This window comes from Nanorana parkeri, unplaced genomic scaffold, assembly GCF_000935625.1.
Source record: "Nanorana parkeri isolate BGI_ZX_2015 unplaced genomic scaffold, ASM93562v1 scaffold44, whole genome shotgun sequence".
Classification (NCBI taxonomy): Eukaryota; Metazoa; Chordata; class Amphibia; order Anura; family Dicroglossidae; genus Nanorana; species Nanorana parkeri.
In genome coordinates this window covers 158,038-182,253 of record NW_017306312.1, presented here as the reverse complement: position 1 = coordinate 182,253, position 24,216 = coordinate 158,038, and positions in this window count along the sequence as shown.

Genomic DNA, 24,216 nt, shown 5'->3' with positions numbered 1-24,216 from the left:
GGGAATTTATTTGTTCCCCCTGATAGCTTATTTTGGGATATCCCATATACATATTTGAGCGTATGTCGTGATGTCATGGTTACATGTGATTTTTACTATCATGGGTTGAGGTGCACCCAACTATTTCTCTCTTGTTCTACTCTTCTTTCTTGTTCTTATTTTCCTTTCTCCTTCATGATCCTCTTACTTTCTTTTACTTACTTCTTTGGCTCTCCGCATTGGTGTTCTCCTTTTCTTATTCTTGAAACTTGAAATGAGCACACAGTTCTTGCAGTGTTTGGTTGCATTTGCTTTGTGCTGTTATTTCGATTTGGACTCCACGATGATGCTCATGTATGATGTGTTCACTTACAGTATATGACTAACAATTCTTACCCTTTTCTACTGTGATGGAGCTTACCCATGGTTTCCATATTTACTTGAGAATATATGACATGTGTTGTATTATTTGGCATTTCCCACTGTGTGTTCCTAATAAACTTAATTTGAACAAAAAAGGTGTATATTATTTAGTCTGTGTGAAGGTTCTACAGCCTACTATATACAGTATATAGTAGATTTATGTAATGTGACTTAAATGGACTCAAGTTCAAGGCTAGAAAACACCTGACATCATAAATAAAAACTGTACAAAAGCAAACATGGAGATCTTGCTTGCAGCAGCCAGTAAGAATCCAAGTAACATTTTATAACCTGCACTTAAAAAAATAACCACCGAGACTGATTCATTTTATGGGCAGCAACTTTGCTTTTCCTTTCATAATTACATAGTCAGGTTAAAAACAGCACGTCCATTGAGTTTAACCAAGCTAAAAAAAATGTGTATGATTTTAAGGGTGAATCTGTGTGTTTGCTCGAAATGCCTGATAAATACTGTATGCGCCAGTGAAGTATCGTTCCCTCTTTTCGGAAGGAAACATTTTTCACGGTACATCCAAACATTTATGTATACAGAGTAAAATATACATGAATGCTATATTTGTAATTCATACACTTATTCCATACAGAAAACTTCAGTGAAAACTAAATTGACTGTTCTTTTGCATCTTTGTAATATGTTGTCATATACAAAAATGTATAAACCACCATAAAACGTTAAATAAAAAATGCATGAAAACCTTTTCTTTCTTTTTTTAATAAAAAGCAGTTTCAGCTAGTTACAGCTTTAAATCTGATCTTTGGATTTGAACTGTTTATGCACCCAAACCTCTATCTTCCCTTAAAGAGCATGCTTCACCGGTAATCTTTTTTGCCTTCCTCCTGCAGCAAGAGAAACTTCTTCTTAACCACAGAGATATCACCATGTAGCTCCAAAAATCTTTTAACAGCCATGGGGAAGGGATTAGCAAGACTCACTAAGTCACATTCTATATTTTGTGATCCAGTCAGCACATTGATTAGTGCATTATACATTACGATGTTCACATCCAAAATATGTAGGTGCTTCCAGCACAACTACATGTCCCAACACCTTTCAGTCTTCGCACAGTGTGTAGGTGGGCTCTTAAGAGTTGGAGCTTAGTGGGGAGTGGTGCAGCCTCTGTTTATGGAGCACCCGTCCTTACTCAGACTTTTAGGGGACCTCAAGGTGACCAGTCACCCAGTACACAGCTATCTGGGTGTGGAGTGACTGGTCTACTCATTTTAGGAAGGATTGCTAGATAATGGAGATAATGCCAGACTATTGACTATACAATGTCATTAACATGCTATGGGAAACTAAGAATTAATAGCTAAGTTTTTGGCAACTATGTACCCCTTCAAACCTATGCTGAGCCCTCTTTTATTGGTCTAGAATTCTTGGGAGTAGGGAATATAAATGCCCATTCTGTCAGGAATCTGTCAAGAAACCAGGTGGAAACTAAAAGTGCAGGTTAAAAAATAAAGTACTTTATTAAAAGTGACAATAAACAAAATAGCAAAACAATTGGTAAATCCAAGACATAGTCAGAGCCGAGCCAGAGGTCAGAAGCCAAAGCGGGTAGTCAGTGAGCCAGGTCTGGAAATGCAGAGAGCAGGATGAACAAGAATTATGGCCGAATTATGGAACCAGGAGATCAGTAGACAGAGCCAGGATAAAACACGGAACACAGGAACAAGCAGAGAGCACTTGGTAGGTATGAAAAAAATGCAAGGGCGGAAATCGAGTGAAAAGACAGATGATTACATGATAAACTTGAGTTGCATCATCACTGTGAGACAGGAAGTTGCCAGGAGTTTGCAAGTAGTTGCAGAATGCCAAAGTCTATGGGCTTGGTCATAAGAGGGTGCCTAAGAGCAACAGTCAGTGTCAGAAACACTGCACAGAAGCTGAACCTGCAGCTCCAAGTTGACAAGGAAGGGTAAGAAACCCTGACACCACCCCATAATGCAATGTCCAAGGTTCAAGTAATCCAACAGCTGGGCTGGACATCACTGTTAGGTTAGGAGCAGATAGTAGGTAACCGTTCAGATGTGCTGATTATGCAAAGAGTTCAATAAACAAGAGCACATACAATGAGCAGGTCTAAGTAGAGCAGGCTGGCTGGTTGTAGTGCAACGCTACAGATATAGGTTCACTACTTGTGGTTCACTGCTGCCGATGTAGGTAGAGGCTGACTGGTACTTGTGGTTCACGCTACAGATGTAGCAGGAGCAGGTCAGGACAGCAAAGTAGCAATGCTGAGTCTGGCACCGCTGTAGAATCAGGGAAAAATGTATCCTAGACAAACGAGGTTACACGCGTGTAAATCAGAGTCCAAACGGTACAGAATCAGCAGCGATAAGAAGCAGAGTCAGAACAAGCCAGGTAATACACATACACAGGTAGATCAGAGTCCAAATGGTACCGAATCAGAAGCGAGCAAAAGCAGGGTCAAAACTAGCCGGGTCATTCACTATATATACAGAGCAGATATCACCTGGGTCAAGCAGGAGCACACAAGGTAACAATGCTATCATGATTACTGGTGGTGTGCTGACACAGGTGATTTAAAGGTGAACTGATCAACCACTGTTGTTTCCCAGGCAAGGGCTGTCTCAGTGAGTTTGCTGAGTCTAATAGGGACAGCCCAAATCCTAGTACTGACAATTACTACATGGAACAGGGGGCTATATCTAAGCATATGCAAATAATGTGTGCTGCCACAATAGTTGTATAGGATATGACAATTCATAGTTAATATTCACTTTAATGTGAAATGAGAATTTATATAGTTTATTTTCCATAATCCATTTACTCATTGATATTATATGGCTAATTCATAGACTGACATCGTGTGGTCATTCTGATTATTGTTATTTTTTTCTTTGTTTCCTCCCATCTATGATGTATTTCCCCTTTCTTTATGAGACCAATTGTGTCTAGTGTCATGGCCGACATTAACATGACCACATGTTAATCTGCATTGCATGCTTGGAAACATTGCTATCTCCGACCTTCAAATACCATCTATTCATTCATCTGCTGTATCCTGTTGTCTGCTGTAACCCTGCTGCATTCAAATAAAGATATTCGTGGATGAAAAGGTATTTGGTGAGTCCAGCTATCTGATAAGGATTGTCCGCAGTGATTATATTTGCTTATACAATCCAGGCATAGAGGTCTCGGCAAGGGATAAATCGCTACTGCAACAAACGGAGTCAGAATATAATGACTTTGAGAAAGTTATTTGCCTTGCCAAAGAAGAACAGCAGTTGGTACTGTACTGCACAAAAATAGCAAGATAGCAATAGCAACAGCAAAATATCACTGTGAAATACAGTGAAATACAGCTCTACTGGAATTAATTTTTTAACAGCACTCTATGCCAACAGCTAAACATACAGCCAAAATGCGTATCTGTGAACTGTCTTAACTGTCAAATATATGTAATTCTGTTTAGCCAAACTAGACCCCATTACTAGATAGCATAAACAGGTTCTTGAATTTACATGCAGTAATGAAGTACAGCCATGCCCAGCTTGCCCAACATGCTAAGTGAACAACACCATGCATTTGACCATCAACACAAGCCCTAAGAAAGTTATGTCTGTTGTGCTCGACCTGTAAACTTGTTTACCTTGTTGTAATGACAGCAATATGGAAGGCAACAGAGCCCTGATTTGCTCAGAGTTCTGAAGCTACTTCGCCTAGTCCTGCTGTGCAAGGGATTAAATGCCCTTTAATTATATCTGCATAAGGTCCAGAGTTTGCAATGCAGAAGTCTTTAAAATATCGTATACAGCCTAAGCTGTTATGTATCATAAGCTCATTATCTGCATTCATATTATTACATTGTTTATATATATATACCCTGTTTCCCTGAAAATAAGACCTACCCCGAAAATAAGACCTATAGTTCTCCAGCTAACACAGCCGTAATGAAAAGGTGGAGATGTGTTATGTTTGCTAAACGTTCCTGATAAATGTGTATAAATGTGTACTTATGAAGTCTCCCTCCATCTTTGCTGTGGACAGCAGCATTATTTCTGTTTAGTATTATTTTTGTTATTATTCATTATTTTTATTTCTTTATCCTTTCATGCCAGAGTGCTGCTAACATTTTTGTTGCTTCTAAGGATCTAAACTACAGTTAGGTATTAAACATGTGTGATTCATTTCGTTCTGAATCAAAATTCGGACGAATTTTCCACAATTCAGACACATCCGAATTTTCGAATCCCAATGCATCCGAATGAGTCTGAATCTGAATTTCCGTTTCCAAAATTCTAATCCCTTCCGAATTTCGTTCAAAAACTAAACTGAATCGGACATGTGACTTTTCTGGCCAATCAGATGTGTTTTTCGGTTTAATGCAGCTTAATGGGTCTGAACACTAATTTTTGTTACGGCAACATGGGAACCATATACAGTATATACATATAATACTAAAGCTGAGGCTCCTAGACCCAAATGGCATTCTGGATCTGAATTTCCGAATTGCATACAGGAGCTCCCAAATGCCATTGGGGTCTGGGAGCCTCAGGTTTAGTAATATATGTATATGGCTCCCAGACCTGAATGGCATTCGGGAGCTCCCGATTGCAATTCAGAAATTCGGATCCCGAATGCCATTCGGGTCTAGGAGATTCAGCTTTAGTATTAATACCTGTATAGGTTTTCTGTGGTATTCACAATGAATATTCGTAAACTCATCCCAAACTAATGAAAATTTGGATTTTGTCCGAATCCGAAGCCCGAACCAAATTGAATTTCGGATCCAAATCCCGAAGTAACATAGACACATATAAGTCACATATTTTAAAAATGCATGTTTCCACATGCATATTTAAAGTGACCCTGTTGCTATACAAAAGATACTCAGCAAGGATACACCTGTAAAAAAGACAGTAAATACTTACCTTTTCTACAAGCTGGGCCAGTGAACTCCACTCTGATCCTGTGAAATCATCTGCTCACGTTTGCCAGGAAACCAATGCTTCCGGGAGTGTTGATATCGTGGGTTCCCTACAGCTCTTACTGGTTCCCCCCTCTGACTTACACTGATTACAAGATAAAACAGAGACTGGGGGAACCAGTGAGAGCTGCGGGAAACCTGGGAGGGGGCAGGAAAGTGATTAATCCTGTCTTATTTTACAGGTATATCATTGCTGTGTGGCTTTTGTATAGTGCCCTAAAGCATGTTTTATTACATGCATTTTGGTTTGCTGCTTTTATGTGTTTTTATGTTTTTAATGCAGATGCATTTGGGCATTAAAATGGACGGAAAAGAAGGACCAAAATGTTTCACAATATGCGCAAAAATGAACAGCAGCCTGCACAAGAAAGATGGCAGAATGTACCAAAAAAAATACAAAATGCAGCAGCTTGAATTGCCAACATCAATATGTTGCTTTGCATAGCTTAATAACACATCGAAAAACAGCCTTTAGGATTCCCATGGTACAAAGATGGTTTTTGTCTGTGTCAACCATACAAATCCTTTATACCTGCCTTTCATTTTATGTCAAATATTTTTTTTAATCTCTTATCAATTACCTTACCCGTAAGGAAGATAGAATTGGCAATATCAATCTTTTAAGTTGACTCACTGGAAGTGACATTTCTATAAATTATTTCCCCAGCTAAGCGCATAAATACAAGAAGCCAAGGGAAAGTCTTTGGAAAGTGGATATTGTCACAATGGAAAACATCATTACTCTAGAAATTGTCATGCTCAAGCTCTCATATGTTCTGTCTATTTTGATAGCAGATAATGCTCCTGTTCAGAAATTGAGCATAGGCTCTCTTTCCCAGCTGTGGAACTCCTGAAGCATACACTAGAAGTGATGAAAGCCAATTGGGATAGACTAAAATCATTCTCAATTGTTCCCCACGGACCTATACAAGCCACATGCATACTGCTATTCATCACATTAATTTTTCCAATGACAACCTGCAACATTCAGTACAAGGCCTCTACATTCACCTCATATAGCATATGTACTTATTTACTGGTAGAGCTTAAAAAATACAAGGCTACCTCTTATTTATTTCATGTTTTCATACAATTTATTGATCTATAAACGTTTAAATAAATTGCTTTGTGACCTCATTCACAGTCTTTGCAAACAGTATGTAAATTCATATTTAAAATGAGCAGCTTGCATTATTTTTTTTATCAGCTGTGTATAGTTATTTAAAATGAGCAATGTACATTATTTATCAGACATATATCAAAAGCTATTTTAATAATGTTTATTTCCAGGAGGTATACAAAGATATTATAAATTGAAAAACAGGTAATAGATGATTTCATTGGAGTACTTAGCACGGAGACTTCATAAAATGCTTCCTGGGAAATGTGTGCAAATATAGGTGACTTTTTTGTAATGCCGTTTATATATGCAGGTCCGTAAGTAAACGCTTTATGAAAGTAATTCTCAATGTTTTCCTGTGGTTCTTTTTTTGAGTTAGTGAAGGCTGCGTGATAGTTTAAAAACCCAAAAGGTGGGGTACTACAATGTAGATCTGCCATAAGCAAATGGCAATTCCTCTGAATTTATTTCACCTTTTGAAGAGGATTGTTTGCAGCTCACAGCTAGATTGTGTGACCAATAGTGCTTATTGTAGCAAGTTAAATAACTAAGGGGGTTATCCACAAAGCTGCCGACCTTCGGCTATTCATTTCAGCCCTGTACGGCTGATTTCCCTCCATCTACACTCCAACATCTGGATCAGCTCAACTGAAGCTCCGACAGCTCACTCGCTCATTCTCATAGGGGCCAAACGGCAGTGAGTGAATAGCCGAATGGCGCCGAGCGGCATTCGGCTCGGCTATTCAGCTCACTGCCTCTAAGGTAGCAAGCAGAATAGAAAAAAATGTAAACAAATGAAAAAAAAATTTAAAAATTATTTAAAGAAATGTAAAAAAATAAAAATGTAACAAAAAGTTAAGAAAATAAGTTTCACATTTTTTAAACGGCTACTCGACGAAATTAAAAAAAAAAAAAATAATTTTTAAAGAAAACGACCTGTCGACCCGACCGCACACGACGAACTCCCGCAGCAGAATGAATCTGACGGATGCTGGCAAAATATAAACCATTAGGCAGAGCTAGCGGTGACATCACTCACCTCCAGGACTTCTCTAGAGTCTCTCCCATTCTTTGGAACTCCTTACCCCAACCTGTCCGTCTATCTCCAGCTCTGACTGCCTTTTGGCGATCACTAAAGACTCACCTCTTTAGGGAAGCCTATCCCACCTCAAACTAACCACTGGACTCTTTCTCAAACAATTCATCCCCACAAAGCTACCTCCTCATGTATCACTTGCCCTTCCCTCTTAGATTGTAAGCCCTCAGGGGCAGGGCCCTCCTCACCATCTTGTCTTGAATTGTATTGTGATTGTAATGTCTTCCCTATATTGTAAAGCGCTGTGCAAACTGTTGGAGCTATATAAATCCTGTATAATAATAATAATAATAACTAAGAATTAAAAAACTGAAAAGGGTCCTAACCCTTCCACACTCTATTTATATCAAGAAAAAAAGATTGGCTGAAATTTCATGTAAAAGAGACCCTGTCAGTTCTCTAAACAAATGCAAATGGCACTCCCCTGTAATACAAAAGGTAGTATAGCCACCTGTCTTCTACCCACTTTTCCATCTTTGCAGCCTTCGTACGACTCATTGGCAACATTTCTGGTAGTGTTGTGTGCCTGTGTCCCCTGCCATGTGCTGTAGTTCTATTCTCCAACTTCTGCATCAATACAGGACACAGCAGTGAAGTAGAGGTTGCAGGATGATCCCACAATGCACAGCACTGTATGCCTATTATTTAGAGCCAAGTGAAAGAGTAAGTATACCCCATGGAAATTGCTGACTTTTTCAACATATCTGAACAGACAAACATTAGTTCTTCATTCAAACAGTGCCTACAAGTAAATGTGATATACTTGAATAAACACACAAGGAAAATTTGCCTTTCAATCAATTATCCAATAACCATATCAATGGTCTTCTGTGAAATTGCAATGGTCTTCTTGGCCTCAGAAGCTGGTATTGCCCCCTATAGCAGAAATTACATCTTGTAGGTGTTTTGTGCAACTGCCCATTAGTCTCTGACATTGACGTTGAGTGAAATATTTGACTGTTCCTCTATGAGAAAATCCTTCAGTTGCAAGATGTCTGTGAGTTTTTTGTGCATGAATGCCTGTTTCAAATTGCCACAAAAAAAATCAGTAGGATTCAAATGAGGGCTTTGACATAGCCCTCCATTTCTTTGTTTTAAGCTACTGCTTCATGAATTTACTAGTGTGCCTTGGATCATTATGGAGTTGAAAGGTCCATTTCCAGTTTAACGTCAGCTTCTGGGCAGGTGGTCCCACATTCTCATCAAGCTGCAAGCTGCCCAGGCCCTGAAGCAGCAAAGAAATCCTCAATATTCAATATTTCTACCAGCATGTTTCACAGTTGGTATGAGGTTTTTCTCCGGAAATTATGTCTTCGGTTTGTGCCAAACGTGTCTACTCTTACTGTGGCCAAACTTTTATCTTTGATTCATCAGTCCACAGCACATTGTTACAGAAGGCCTTGTCTTTGCCTAGTGCTTTTCCCTTGATTTCTTCTGGAACACCTTCCATGCAAGTTAAATTGGTACAGTGCCTTTCTAAATGTAGATGCATTCACTCTGACACCAACTGTTGCAAGAGTTTCCAGAAGATCCTGCAGTGAAATGCTGGGGCTCTTGAAGACTTCTTTTAGTATCAAATGGTCAGCTCTTGGGCTGAATTTGCTGGGTCAGCCAGTTCCGAACAAATTAGCAATTGTTTGAGAACTATGGAACTTGTAAATTATTTTTCCTACAGTAGAATGATTGATTTCAAATATTTGTGTGATCTTTAAGAAATACCTTAACAAACTTAAGGCATCTACAAACTTTTTGCTGAGGCCTCCAGATAGCTATTTTGATCTTGGCATGATGCCATCACACATGTCAACAGCAAAAAGACCAGACCCCAGATATCTGAGGTTTAAGTAAGACAGGCTCCACTTTCATACTCCCTAAGGAGGTTCTAATTATTGGCATCTACCATGGATATACAACTCTTCAGATGCAGACACATCACCAGTCCATGGGCCTGGATTAAATAGTATGATGTAAGAGGTTCATACAGGCCATGGTTTGGGACATGACTTATGATATGTTTCAATAAAATAGGGTGAAGGGGGTGCACTGAATAATGTTAATCCCAACACCAATCCCTCCTCCCAAGGGCACCTACGCCAAGGGAAAATCTACAAAGTTCCAGAAAACTGTAATGTGCCAATCAGGTCTAAATAGTGGGGAAAAGCATTTCTGTGTAAAAAGGAACTGCTTATTTTTACAATTAAAAAATAGATCACACAATGACTGACGCACGCTAAATGTATACACAACAGTGGCGTCACAAGGGGGGTGCGGGAGGTGCGGCCCGCACCCGGGTGACACCATTGGAGGGGTTACAGTCATTTTGGTTTCACCCCCTTCTGAAAAGTCGGGCGCTCGGTCATGGACTTAATGACCGACAGTATCAGGAGAGAGGAGGGGACCCGGCGGCATACTTTATCCCACCGGGTGACTGTCCCCTCCTCTCTCTGCCGGCGTTCATCACCAAGATGGCCGCGCGCAGGTATCAGAATACTGCCGCGCGATGACGTCTCGGCGCGGTGACACTCGGTTACCACTCAGGGTGTCACCCAGCCTCGGGACGCCCCTGATAGACAAGTACACTTTTGCTTAAATTAGATTTAAACCCAATAAACAAAATTAAAGCTTTACTAATTTAGGGTCATAGCAAAAGCCGTGTTCCATCTTTTCAAATCTGCAGACTTCATTAAAAGAATACTTGGTGTTCCTGCCATAAAGGTCTTTGTTCAGGCACTTCTTGTGAAGGAGTGGAAGCTGTTTACCAAATGTGATCTTGCATTGTCAACCTGTGACATGTGCCCCTGGGGAGACTTCAAAAGTTCATGCCAACACACATTGTGCAGTTACAGTCCACCATTGGCGCTACTAGGAAACCCGCTCTGAGTAATAATGTGCAACTGATGCTGGACCAAGTGTATGTAGACAGAAAGTGGCTGAAAAAGGATGGTGGCGAGCATCAGCACTGAGATGCAAAATAAAGCAGGAAAATGTTTTTTTAAAAAAACAAAACAGTATTTTATTAAAGAAATATGTCCATCTTTTATCATACACAGTGTTTTCGCAAACTACATGCCATCCAGTTAGAATTTTGATCTACATAAATACTTTAAGAAAAGAGCTGGGTGTTCCAGATTAAAAAGGTGTATGTCCTTGATTTAGAGCTCTTGACATGCAGACACCTCACCAGTCCCCTGATCTGGATTAAATAGTAAGCTTCAAAGTGATTAAAACACTCGTTACTCTGAGATTTGTGCAACAAACACTTCAATGTTTAAAATGTTTAAAAGTGTTTGGTATGTTTATGACTTAAACAGCTTTGTAAATTTTAAAAGTAAACATAAATTGTTTTTCCTTAGCATCTGCTTAATAACCATCAGCTAAAGCATGCAAGATATATTGCTGTGTTTACAGTGTCAGCACAAAGGACCATATGTTTATGAACAAATTAAACTGCTTAAGGGTAAAGCTAATTGCTCATTTTATTTGAGTGTCTAAGTGGAAGACATGTATGTGCACTTCTAAACAAGGACAAGGGTGCATAGCCAGGATAAAGTTTCTGATCGGGTTTTGCACAGAGCAGGAAGCAGTACAGTGGTCCAAGTCAAGACTAAAAACAGATACGCAGAATTAAAAGGGAAGACTGGCTAATGAGAGAAATCAAGAGATTTTTGTTTGCAGGGCAGGCTTAAACACTGTCCACCAGTGACGGTGTGGGATTTATTAAAGGGTTATGATAGAATTAATGGTGGAATTTGCAAGTAGTTCACACTCTTAGTGCCTGGAGCAAAGTTCAGCTGCACTCCAATATCCTCCATTTTCTACATATTGTATTCATCCTTCGAGAGATAAAACTTATTGACTGTACTTTAACAAGAGGAAAAGATTTGGATGCAAAATAAAATAACAGTATTCAAGTGACTTGTTGTATTGAAGTAAATAATATGCTGCAAAGAAGATAGGTATAGAAAGTTTTGCTGATTTAAGTTATGGATTTGTAAGTGTAAGTTGGAAGAGTGAGGAAGTAACACTTCCTGTACCATTTAACCCCTTAATGCAAAGGTAAAACAAACTTTAAGGTGGAAGTTAAGTGCTATTATTAAAGTGCTAACAGGCAGGCTTATTATGACAGAAGAGACTGTTTGAATCTCTTCTGTTATAAATCTTTGTTCCAGCCTGTCGGCACTTTACAATACTTTTTATACACACAAAGTATACAGTCTCAACAGATTTCCTTGCTGTGATGAAGTACCTCCCTTACGTATGTGCAGGAGTTATCTCATCTGGCCCTGACCAATTAGGTAGCTGAAGACTTCAAGCCTGGAAGAAGAAGAGACGAAGATGGAAGTGCCAGTGAGGGAGGAGATCACTGACATTGATTTGTCAGTGATTGATTTGGCAGGTAAGTATGCCATAATGTGCTAATACACTGTGCATAATAAATCATGTACATTGTCTATGATGTTAAGACCATTTGTAGCAAAATCATCTCAAAATCCAAGAAAATGAGCAACAGTGGGTTCAAGTTATAGGAAGGAAAATTAAATCTCCTTTCAAACTCTTTCCTCCTTCCTCAAGTTCATCAAGGACTTAGATAGTGCTATGAACGATCCAGGCTTCTCAATTATGACAATGCCAAAACCATGCTTCTAGGAACATCCCAGAAGTCCACAAGGTACAAGACCAGCTCACAGGCTATCTTCGTAATGGTCCTTATGTTCAAGGGACTGAACTAGGTTGGGTGGTGCTTCTCGCTCCAGTAAGAAGCTAAGTTCAAACTGTCACGGTCTGCGGACCGGGGGCACTAGGGTACGTGAGCTCCGGGTCTTGCGGAGCGGGTTTGGAGTCACAGACAGGAGGGATAGCTAGGATCTCGGTCAGACTAGAAACTAATGGTCTGTGCGTTATTGTGGACACACTAGAGGCTCAGAATCTAAGAAGTGCCAGGTCTTCGACAGAGCCTCTAATGGTGAGGATGATTGGCTCCTGGACATCTTCCAGGTTGGCCTTCTAGCGCACCCACACAGGCTCAGAGGACTAGTTAAAGCACTGGGGAACTGGACACAGGAACAGGTAGGGAAGAAACTTGAAACCAATAGGAGGAAGATAGGAATAGTGGCGCACAATGAGAGAGAAGGACACAAGCAAAGGTGCAAAATGCACAGCAGAGAGTATACTGAAGAGGGTAGCTAAGCAAGGATACACGGAAAAGGTAAGTAACTTAGAGGTACACTTAGAAGCAGGAAGGTATACCGTACAAAAGTAAGCAAGATATACTTTTGTAGGAAGAGCAGGTGATGAGGTAAAGGCACACAGGGGGTGTGCGGTAAGAAAGAATCCAACAAAGCTGCAGGGTAAGAGAGGAGCACAGAAGTAAATGGGTGATTGCAAAGCACAAGGAAGATACACTGGAAGGTAAGTGACGGAACTACAGTACGAAATAGAAAGTTAGGCTGCAGTACAGGAAAGCAAGTAAATAGGAGGAAGCAAACACACAATGGCTGGAAACGGAAAACACAGAAGTAGTAAGGCAATGAAGGCAGTATAGAGAGACTCACAACACACTGGTGAAAGCAATTAAGGTCTGCAGCAATATTCAAAGGTACACACTGGAACTAGACTATAGCAGGAACAATGAGAACGAAGCAGGGAATGATGCCAAAAAGGTGAGCCAGCTGGTACAGGAAAGCCAAAGGCACAAGGATCCAAAGTAAGCACAGGGAATAAAGATCATGGGGATCGCTAGAGACACAAGGGGTACAAAACAAGGCAAAAAACTTGTTACTCGCACGAAGAGCAACAAGTGAGGTAGTCCTAAATAGTGAAGGAGGAGTGCAGATTGGCTGCAGGCTTGTGAAGGCCATAGGCTGGCAGCCCAGAACCAGGGAGCAAAGGGAAAATCTGGCACGGATTTACGGATATTGTGACACAAACAGTGTGCACACTTGTAAAACTATTGTTCAATGAATTCCGGACACTCTTTTTCATCTCTCAAAACTAATGCTACGAGAACTCAAAGGAGATACAAATTCTAACAACCAAACCTTTTCTTCTGTGCAATCAAGTCTACATCAAGCAATCAAGTCTACTATCTCACAGTAGTGTCTTCTCAAAACTACTACTGACAGCAGCAAGACTAAACCTTTAATAGGTAACCAGAAATCTACTAATACAGAGATCCTGCACAATAATGCTGATGGACTCGATAGACATGTGACTTTTTTCAACCTGACTAACTATGTAACTATGTTCATCAGTTTATGGGCTGTGTAACCAATGACTAAATCACTATCTACTTCAGTAGATGCTACAGAGCTTGCTCACAGAGTACAAGCTGCAACCTCTGTCTAGTTCTGTCATCAACAACTGGCAACTAATGTCCCTTCACTTAGAGAATCCAAGTGAGAGTACCAAAGACTTGGATTCTATGTTCAAGCATCACACCAAGCACCCTACTAATAGTGAAAGGCCTAAGAAACGTGAGTCATTATCCAAGATGGCCATCCTACTCCCACTCACAAGGGACTTAGCAAGCATTCCTACCTTTGCAGAAGTGATCTAATGCTTCAGAGACTGTTTCAGATATCATATTTGCAATGCTGAAGAATTCATCAATAGACTTTATCAGATACAAACCTATTTATATATGTTATACCTGTTCTTTCTCTTAGTGTTTTTCTCTGTTCCATAGAACCGCTTTATCCATATGATTATGGGCCTGATGAATATTGTTGTTGCAATGCATTTAATAATTATATATCAATACACTTTGGTAATTCAATGCCTCTACTGTATAAGAAGAGGTATAAGGTATATGCAGATGTCAGGATCTCATAGTCAGAAATTTTGGAGATTATAAGAGCTCTTAAAAAAAATTAAAGCTGAAGATTTCATAAAAATAATAAATACACAGAATAAGCAAAACATAGATAAGATATTACTACTAATTGTGTAATTTTACAAATCTACTGCCAGCAGTGGTTTAAGGGTTACTGATAAATATCCAGCATATGGTAATAAATACAAAAATTTTAATATTGTCTCCCTTAGGAAAACTTATTTCTGAGTAAGTACAAACACACTTTCTATATGGTTCAATGTACAATCAAGAATTTTAAATAAAGAAAGCAGAAAACATCGCTTGTTATTTTCTGTTTTCCACAGCAGCCTAAAGTTGATTTACATAATATTCCTTGACAATGAGCTTTCCGTGTCTGTACCTGGTTTCTGTGGTTAGATCCCTAAGCTCAGCAGACAATGCATATGTATAATTAAACAAAGCCCAGATTCATTCAGTGTTTGTTACATCAACAAAGTGTCATATTAGATAAAAGAAGGATAAGCTACTGAAAGACGGCAAGCGGTATAAATCCAGTCATATAAAATACACAACAAACCTATGGGGATAAATAAAAGGTTGGTGTCCATTTTAAAACAATATATTGTCATTATTTTTATAGGGACTTATGGTATTGTACATTTTGTTCTACTAGCAAAATTATCTATTATTTAATCACTTCTTTTCTAGAGGTTGTATGTTAAGCCCCTTTAATAAGTTGCCATTAACTGCTGTGGTCTTATGGTAAGTCTGGCTAAGTTGGTTGTTTTTGGCAAAAAGAGTTGTACAGAAAGAAATTAAAATATGGACTTTTGTGCAGGGTTAACTAAAGCATGAGGTGAAGGGAATTGGTCCTGTATTTCTTTTAGTTTCTAATGTTTACAAGTTTAAAATTGAGGGTTTCATTACTTGCATAAAATGTTCAATTTACATTTAAAAATGTACTACATGGTGCTTTCCTGACATTTTTATTTCAAGGCATGCTAGACTTGTTAGTAAGAAAGCCAAGAACTGCTTTTGTACTCGTTGACTGTCACTCTCAAGTACAAAATTAAACACAGGTTTATATATGATAGCAAAACATTGTCACTGGAAAAGGAAATGAGGGCAAAAAGTAGAAATTATCTCAAGCAGTACATCTACAATACACTGTTTTTGCCATTGCCCAATCATTCCATGGTTCTGATTGTACACACCTACGCACCTGATAGAAATTAGTAGTAAAGGCTAATAGAACTTTCAGTTTAAATCAGGTAAATACATTCCGGGTCTGTCAAAACAAAAGGTGTGCAAAGTCTCACAGTTTGTTTTGATCCTGAGTAGAGAAGCCTGTTCACTGCCAGCATGTTGAGAAGGAGCCTTACTCTCTTTATGGAAGCAATGGCTCAGTATAGCTCGGTAATCAGCAAAGCTCATGCTGCTTGCTGATTTTATATCTGTGATTCAAAAGGAGGTGTGTCAGACCACTGCAGAGAGACCACTGCTTCCATAGAGAAAGCAATTGCCCTTTTCTACAGCATGTTTGCAGACTGTGGCTGCATTCTAAAGAAATTTATATTTTTGTTTAAATGCACTAAACATTCATTTGGGCTTTAACCTGTATTACAGATATTTGTCCTTGTCAAAATAAATGTACATGATGCCCCTGCATGTTAGTGCTATACTATTTTTATTGTGTTCCAGAGCCTCCTTAAAAGCAAACAAGCCATGAAAGTAATACTTGGTGTCATTGCTGACCTACTCCTATAAATGCTAGTTGATTGGCCTTGTAGCTAAGCCACTGGCTTTATTACTTTTTTGAGTCACTGACCCAAGTATGAAAATCAGGAAAGTCAGAGAAAAGTCAAAAGCTCTCACCTGCATACTTGATCTGGGTCAATGATCCAAAGTATTGAAGGAAGAGTGTCAGCATGGCAGAATTTTTAGAAGGAGAGATCATAAGTGGCAGCCTCTGTGTTTTGTGAAAAGATCCCTTTAAGTATCAAATTTTTATCCATAAGTTATTGCTAAATATAAAGTATATTTGGTTATTCTAGACATGTATGTCAGCTATACTCTATAGCTAATCAGTCAAGGAATATATTATGCTAAAAATTTTACACAAAGCTTTTTTCACATTTGCAAATGGAACAGACAAAAAAAAAGTCAAACTGCCTCTTGCATAAACAGCATCCATTCCAAGCATGCAAACTATTAGACAGGTGTATCATTTCAAGCTACAGCGCTGCCAACTGCATGAACCGGCTCCATTTAATATTTAAAATCTGTCCAAGGCTGACTTTCTATTTTATTTCTCTGTAAAATATTTTATCTTCACTCTTACATTAATACTATCCAGGAATGTTTCCTTTATATCAATATCTCATAATAGAATAAGAGGGTATCACTGCATAAGAAGGGGAATGCATTATGTATGTGGCACTAGAATATATCACATATCTTTTACATGTCTTGCAATGAAAAAACAATGCATATTAGATGGGAAATAATACTGAACAAAATTCACAATAACAGATTTTAATTTCCTTTGACCGTATAGTTTTATTTTGCTCACTTCCAACAGTCAGAATTTTCTAAGAGTTTTTGTATTCTGTAATAACTTTGGCACATTCATCATGGAGAATGCAATTTTATTTTTTATTAATTCAATGCCAGGACACATATTTCAAACGATGTATAAGAATGGAAGCCAACCGCGAATCAGTAAATTCATATCTGTTATGTGATGCGTCCAGCATCTTCTGCAAATTAAGACTATTTTCTGGTCAACAACAATTCAGGAATTGATCATGAAACAATGAACCAGTTCAGTTGCAGTTTATAGTAGGTAATGTCTACAGGTTCTTGGAAATTTTCAGGAAAACAGGTAAAGCACAACTCCAGTAAGAGTGCAAGTGCTAGAACCTCTCTCAACTTTTTAGCCACCTGTGATTTGTCCTAACTTGTTGTTTTTTTGACAGTTGTTAGAACAGAAACTGAATTAAATCTCATGACTTACTAGGAATGATTTACTAAAGCAACAATGCCTATTCACTTAGCTAAAATGAATGTTCACTTTGCACAGTGTGTGTTAGTAAATAAGGTAAACCTGTGCTTACTTTGAGTACCAAAACATCTGCTAGCAAATATCCTGTTTTTTATCAAAGCTCATTTTGCAAAGTTAAGTCGGACCAATGACTGTTTTTACACTTCCTGGTTAAGTGAGGCACTGGTGATGTAGCCATGGCCTCACAGATGCATCCTTGGAAGGCTACATCAGTACTTTCCAGGGAAATCTCATCTGTAAACTCTGAAGTCTGATGAGATCTCATGGGAAAGGCATTTTCTTCCTCAGATGATATACTCTGTCACATATTCCAGGAGGCAGACCCAGAGTTCCAGGAAGTAAAGGAAGAAGGAGTCACCTGCCCTTAGTGAAAATGGTAACCGTGAGAAGAATGGGGAGGAACAGAAAAATAAGGTATGTAAAGAATAAAAAAATGGGGAAGGTTTAGAGCCCCTGTCAGGATTTGATTACTAAACAAAAGTGAAATGAGGTGTTGGATACACCTTCTCTATTTTTCTTGTAGCCCATTGTCACTAGGACCGAAAGTAATTAGAAATTCAACATTTTACCAGAAGAGAAGGTGAAAGGAAATCTTCCCATTAGGACACTTGTTCTGGTGTCAGCTGTCTAAAGTTAGCCATACACGGTTAGAATTTTGTTCCAACGTTTGTACGAAATTCTGAAAATCATTTGTCAGAGGATGCGATCATGCCGTCATTGAATCAACTCATTTCATTTGAAAACCCTTAAACATTTAATCCAGACCCGCAACTTCAGTTTAATCCCAGATACATTAAACCGGTTTCTTTAATTGCCTATGATTACAAAATCAATGACAGAATAATGCAAAGCCAATTTTATTTAAATTTAAAGGAAATTGCATATTCAAAAATATTTTTATATTTGCATTATTTTCATAAGCCCATGAAGTTGTAGGGTTATGCTACATATATAGTAGTATGTTCTTATAAATCCAATTTTGTGTAAACTAATACTATACAGAAATCCTGTTTTGTATTGTTCTTTCATATACTCCAATACCACACACAATCGTTTTAAACAAATTAAAGTTTTTAACAATCAAAGTTATGATTTCAGCTGAAACGTTTTCTAGCACGTGTACACTACAATAAGTATGTTTTTTTCCACTGAGGACTACATTAGCAGTTAGAATTGTGTTTGCTTGGTTAAGATTCAAGAAAAAATCTCCAATCTCAGCCTTTGATTTTACTGGTCAATATTTCATCAAATCTAATGAACATTTTGAAATGAAACTAAATTCTACTGGTGTATGGAAAGCTTAACCAGTTGACATCCGCGGTGTTAAACCCCCTTCCCATCCAGGCCATTTTTCAGTATTTTCCTCTCACCTCCTGTTGTATAGGTAAGGTAGGAAGTGAAGGGAAATCAGGCTCAAACAGCAAAAATTCCCAACTATATGAAAAATAAAAAGAAGTCGTATCTTTGTATATACTTTAATACAGAGTTAATACAGATACACAGACACACAGCATGTAGAAGTTAGCAAAACAGTTGCTAAGTTTTCAAAGCATTAGCACCTATTATGAAATAGTAAAACACGTGTTATCTGTCTTTTTATGTATAAGCACGTCTTACTAAATTGACTTACACTTCAGAAGACCACAACTTCTACATTCACCCTTTTCAAACATCCCTATAACAAATTAATAAAATAATTTTTAAAACACTAATTTTCATTACATATTTATTGGAAACGTACGTTGAAAATTAAAATTGGAAGATAAGAATCTGGCACATAGAAAAGTGGGCATTTTATTGTACAACTGACCAGAAACCAAGGAAATTTACAGGGAAATAACATTTGTGGAAGAAATACAGATACTGTTTCTAAAAATTAGAGGCCCTTGTTTAAGAGTGTGCAGACCCTTACAATGAACTTCTCTTCTTTGCTCCTTTCTGATCTGTTGAATATAACTCTGAAAACTTTTTGCTTCCATAAATGAAAAAAAGCACCTGTTGAGGCTTCCAGAAATCACATGAGCTTAAAGTGATATTAAAATCAAAATGTTTTTAAGCTTTTTCAGATACTGATAAAACCACTCCCAATGGATGCTGCTTCTTGATGTTTAAAAGTTTTAGCTTCCTGCAGAATCAGCTGGTCCCATGAGTACTAACCCTGATATCCTGTTTTTGGGTGGCTCCTTTCACTTGCAGGGTCCTATGGAGCCACCCTTGTGTGTGCTAGTAAGCTGTGTGTGTTTCTACAAACACACAGGCAGAGCACAGCAAGGCATCCCCCTGCTTCCCACTCCCCCTTCTCCCTGTTCCCTTCTCCAAGCTAGTAGATCAGGGGTGCCCATTAGGTAGATCGCGATCTACCAGTAGCTCTCAAAGCTGATGCTTGTAGATCACGAAGGGTGTGAATGGTGGCCCCTTTCTTCCATTTTGGTAAATTTATTTAGCTGTGCACATATGATTACCTATTAGCCTGAGTCTGCTGAGCCAAGCTCCCTGACTCCTTTCTGATGGATACTGGTGGTTGAAGTGCTGGTGGATACTGGTGGTTGAAGTGCTATGTATTACATCAAAGAATATTAGTTTACACAGCCTGTTGCACTGCACTGTTTGCAAAATACTGCAAGGTGAGCCAGGTGACAGAGGGGGGAGAGAGCAAGGAGAGACAGCCAAGAGAGCGAGGAGAGACAGCCAGGAGTGAGAGAGCGAGAAGAGACAACCAGGAGCGAGGTAGATTTTTTTTCGTTGGTAGATCTCATGCAGCTCTTCATTTGAAAAGTAGATCTTAAAGTGACATTAAACCCTCTGATTTTTTAACATAAAACAATACTGTAATGTGTGCCTTACTGTAATCCATGGTTGTTTCCCTTCTCTTTGCTGCTCTTCCTTTTAAATCTGTATCTGTTCTCATGCTGGGCAGAACTTCTGTTTTGCAGCAGACTGCCCTGTCTCAGGAATGGCTACATGATGTCTGTGTGTAGGTTTGCAACCTGAGCCAGCACTACAGGAAGAGGCACTCAGCTGCAAAGGGAAGTTCTCCCCCAGCATGAGAAGAGATAAGGATTTAAAAGGAAGAGCAGCAAAGAGAAGGGAAACTACCATGGATTACAGTAAGGCACACATTACAGTATTGGTTTATGTAAAAAAATCTGAGGGTTTAATGTCACTTTAACACGAAAAATTGTGGGCACCCCTGTAGTAGATGGACAGCTGATGGAGTCTGCTGTGTCCCCTGTGATCTTGTACTGAACAGGAAGTTCAGGGAAGCTGAGCTGAATAAGTTGGAGCCAGCTGTTCAGAAACATGATGACTGTAATTGATTGGGCAAAAATGTAAGGAAATACTTTGCTGGGCAATGTACATTTGCTTGATCTGCATTCATGATTGAAAAAAGTTTGATAGTTTAATACTACTTTAAACTACCAGTGCACTCTGCCTGTTCTACACTCTTATCAGTTAAAATTATTCCCAGCTATCGCTGAGGACTACTAAACACTCCCCCAATGTTATCAAGAGGAGAGGGGGATGCATTCTGTAGTCCTGTTCTAGGTTGAAAATGCTGCTCATACAATAATACAGTATTGTAAGTGAATGTTGTCACATTAGGACAGGAAGTGTGTTTCCTAGCTATATGGACCTTGCACCTTATCCAGGAACTAAGACTCCCTGAATGAAATCAAAGCTTATTTTAACACGTGTGAGATGAATCTAACATGGATATTGTTCTAAAGATCTCTCTTTGTGCACAAGCTTTAAAAGTTAGTAATAATACAGCACATCCCAGGAAGGTATAACAATATTTAAAATACAATATAACTAATAAAATTAACATATTTCATGAAGACAGGAAACTGTTCTCAGAAATATTAGCCTAAATTACCTTCAATTTTTATCATGGCTACTGTCCTACAAACTAAACTCTAACACAGGGGTCTTAACTCCGACCCATGAGATGGTACTATGTGGCGCGCAGCGAACTGACAAGTCGGGTCACGGACCGCGCGCCTGACTTGCGAGAGCAGCTACACGGTCTGCATCTCTGTTTGATAGTCTGCTCCTGTCAGCTCCGGCCGAAGCTCTGACAGTTCTGAGCCTCAGCCGAACGATGATTAGTAAGGTCTGCACTAGGCCTTACTAATCACCACTAGAGCACCAGGGAATGATGTGGCCTGCAAAGATGAAAGCAGGTAAGGGGGAAAGTTTTATTATTATGTGTGCTGGGGGCTTGGGAGGGAGGGGGAACTTTGTATGTATGTATGTGTGTATATTAGGCCCCATTCACAGCTGTAAGTTTAGGTGTGATCAGGGATTCCTGTGTCACAAACTTGCGCTTTCCTGCACAGGAATCCCTAATCTGGCGTTTACATGCAGCAACTTTTTCGTGTGCACCTTACTGTATAACTGGTAACAAATTGTTGAGTGTGTTTGTCGTTTGTTTTGCTTTACATGCAGCAACTGTCACCCATTTGAGTTAGTGATCAGGTGACAGCCGCTGCATGTACACGCCTCCATACCACATGTAATGGTATGTGATATGATTACATGCAATTACAAAAACAATCACTCTCCCTGGATACACGATTGTGTATCCAGGGAAAGTGATTGATTCCTAACTGCATGCAATCCTTTCACATATGATTGCATGTGGTGTGCAGGCGTTTACATGCAGCGGCTGTCACCTGATCATTAACTCAAATCGGTGACAGTTGCCGCTTGTAACATGTGCAGACATTAACCATATTTACTGTAGTTGCTGTCCCCACGGGACTAAAAAATTTGTCCAGTGGCCCCCGAGTAAATTGAGTTTGAGACACCTGTTCTAACAGATAACACAGTATTTTGCTTAGAAAGTAATTGAAATTTCTAGAAATCTGTGGAAAGGGTGGTTTTGAGCACATAAGAAAGTACAGCTGTACACAAAATGACAGATAGTCTTTTGAAAAAACAAATTATGACAAAGCCTTGCCAACCTATAAATCCAACAATTGTGTTACTGGCAGGATCACCAGGTGAAAATATAAAGGAAAAAAAGAAAACTAACGCAGCCACCACATCTAAGGACTGGCATGCTACAATATATTACATTTTAGTTTTTGGGTTTAGATACACTTTAGCTATATGTGCACTGTACAGTGGTGCAAAATATATAATATAATAATGTTATATAAATTAATAAATAAATAAATAAAGATGCCCTCTAGAATACATACTGTGTGTGGTCTGTGATGGACAGCACCCTATAGCATGTCACAGCTTTATTAAGCAATTAAAATTAAAAATATGTCCTTGTCCTTATGTTTATATTGTATGCAGTGCTGGTAAAGGGTCATGCACACTTTACTGGGTCATGACATTTGTTCAATAGACTATCTTGCAAGAATAGAGCAGCTTTGGTTTACCATATATAAAGGTCATAAAATTATTTAGCACAACTCATTACACAAATAAAATAACTCCATCCATGAAAGGCCAATTTATATGCAGATCGCATGGAGAAGATGTACAAAGTAACTGCCATGTAATCTATATCATATAAACAATATTGATTATTTGTCATTTAATATGCCTCTCTGCTTTTTTCCAGAAAGATAAACGTGGAAATAAATGGTAAACAATATGCATTAGGTTAAAGGTGTGAATAAAACGCTTCGGTAAAACCTACTTTAAATGCATATCAATTTCACCAGTGAATAATAGCAGTGTCCATCATGATAAATATAATATCTATTATATATTGTTAGGACAAGACAAAATAAATGAAATGTTCAATTTATTAGATTTTTAAATTTAGATGTTCCTGCTGCACCAGATTTGATGATATATTATATGCATAGACATACAAAAAGAAATGCATTTAAAATAAAAGTGAAAACTTTTTTTACATAAAACAAAAGAGTTTGTTTTTTTATTTTTATTTGTTTACTGGCATCATCTTTTTATTACTTATTTTATATGTCTGTGAAGACCCTTTTACCCAGCTCATGGTATAGCTAGTAGTATCTTGTATTGTAATGTTGACTGTGTTTTGCTGCTTATCCATACAACTTCCTCAGCTCTAATGAGCATCACACCAGAATTTACTGTATATTCAGCCACGTAACTCACTCACCTTAAAGTCTCTAAATTGTTTTTCAATAATGAACCCAGATCAAACAAATAGACATTGCCCAGCAAAATATTTCTTAACATTTTAACCTAAGCATTTGCACTCATCATGTTTCCAAACAACTAGCTCCAACTCTCGGAGCTCTGTTTCCCTGAACTTCCTGTCCAGTACAAGATCACAAGAGACAGTAGAGTTTCTAGCAACTGTTCATCTACTACATTGGAGGAGGGAGAGGGGAGGAGAGCAGAGAAAGGAGCAAAGGATCGGCTTGCCGTGCTGTGCCTGTGTGTTTCTGGAGACACACAAAGCTTACTAGCACACACCAGGGTGGCTCCATAGGACCCAGCAAGGGAAAGGAGCCACCCTATACCAGGACATCAAGGCCAATGCTCAGGGGACCAGCTGATTCTGCAGGAAACTAGACTTTTTAACCATAAAGGAGCGGCGTCCATTGTGGGTGATTTCATTGTTTGAAATAATTTAAAAAACCTTTTGATTTTATTATCACTTTACTCACTATGGAATCTTTCAAGTTGTGTATTGCCCAAGAACATGATGGAAGAGTAAACATTAGTGAATCCACCCTGTTCTGAATATATCATTTGATCCCATGGTGCCAGGAAGTGTGGGACATGTGTTAA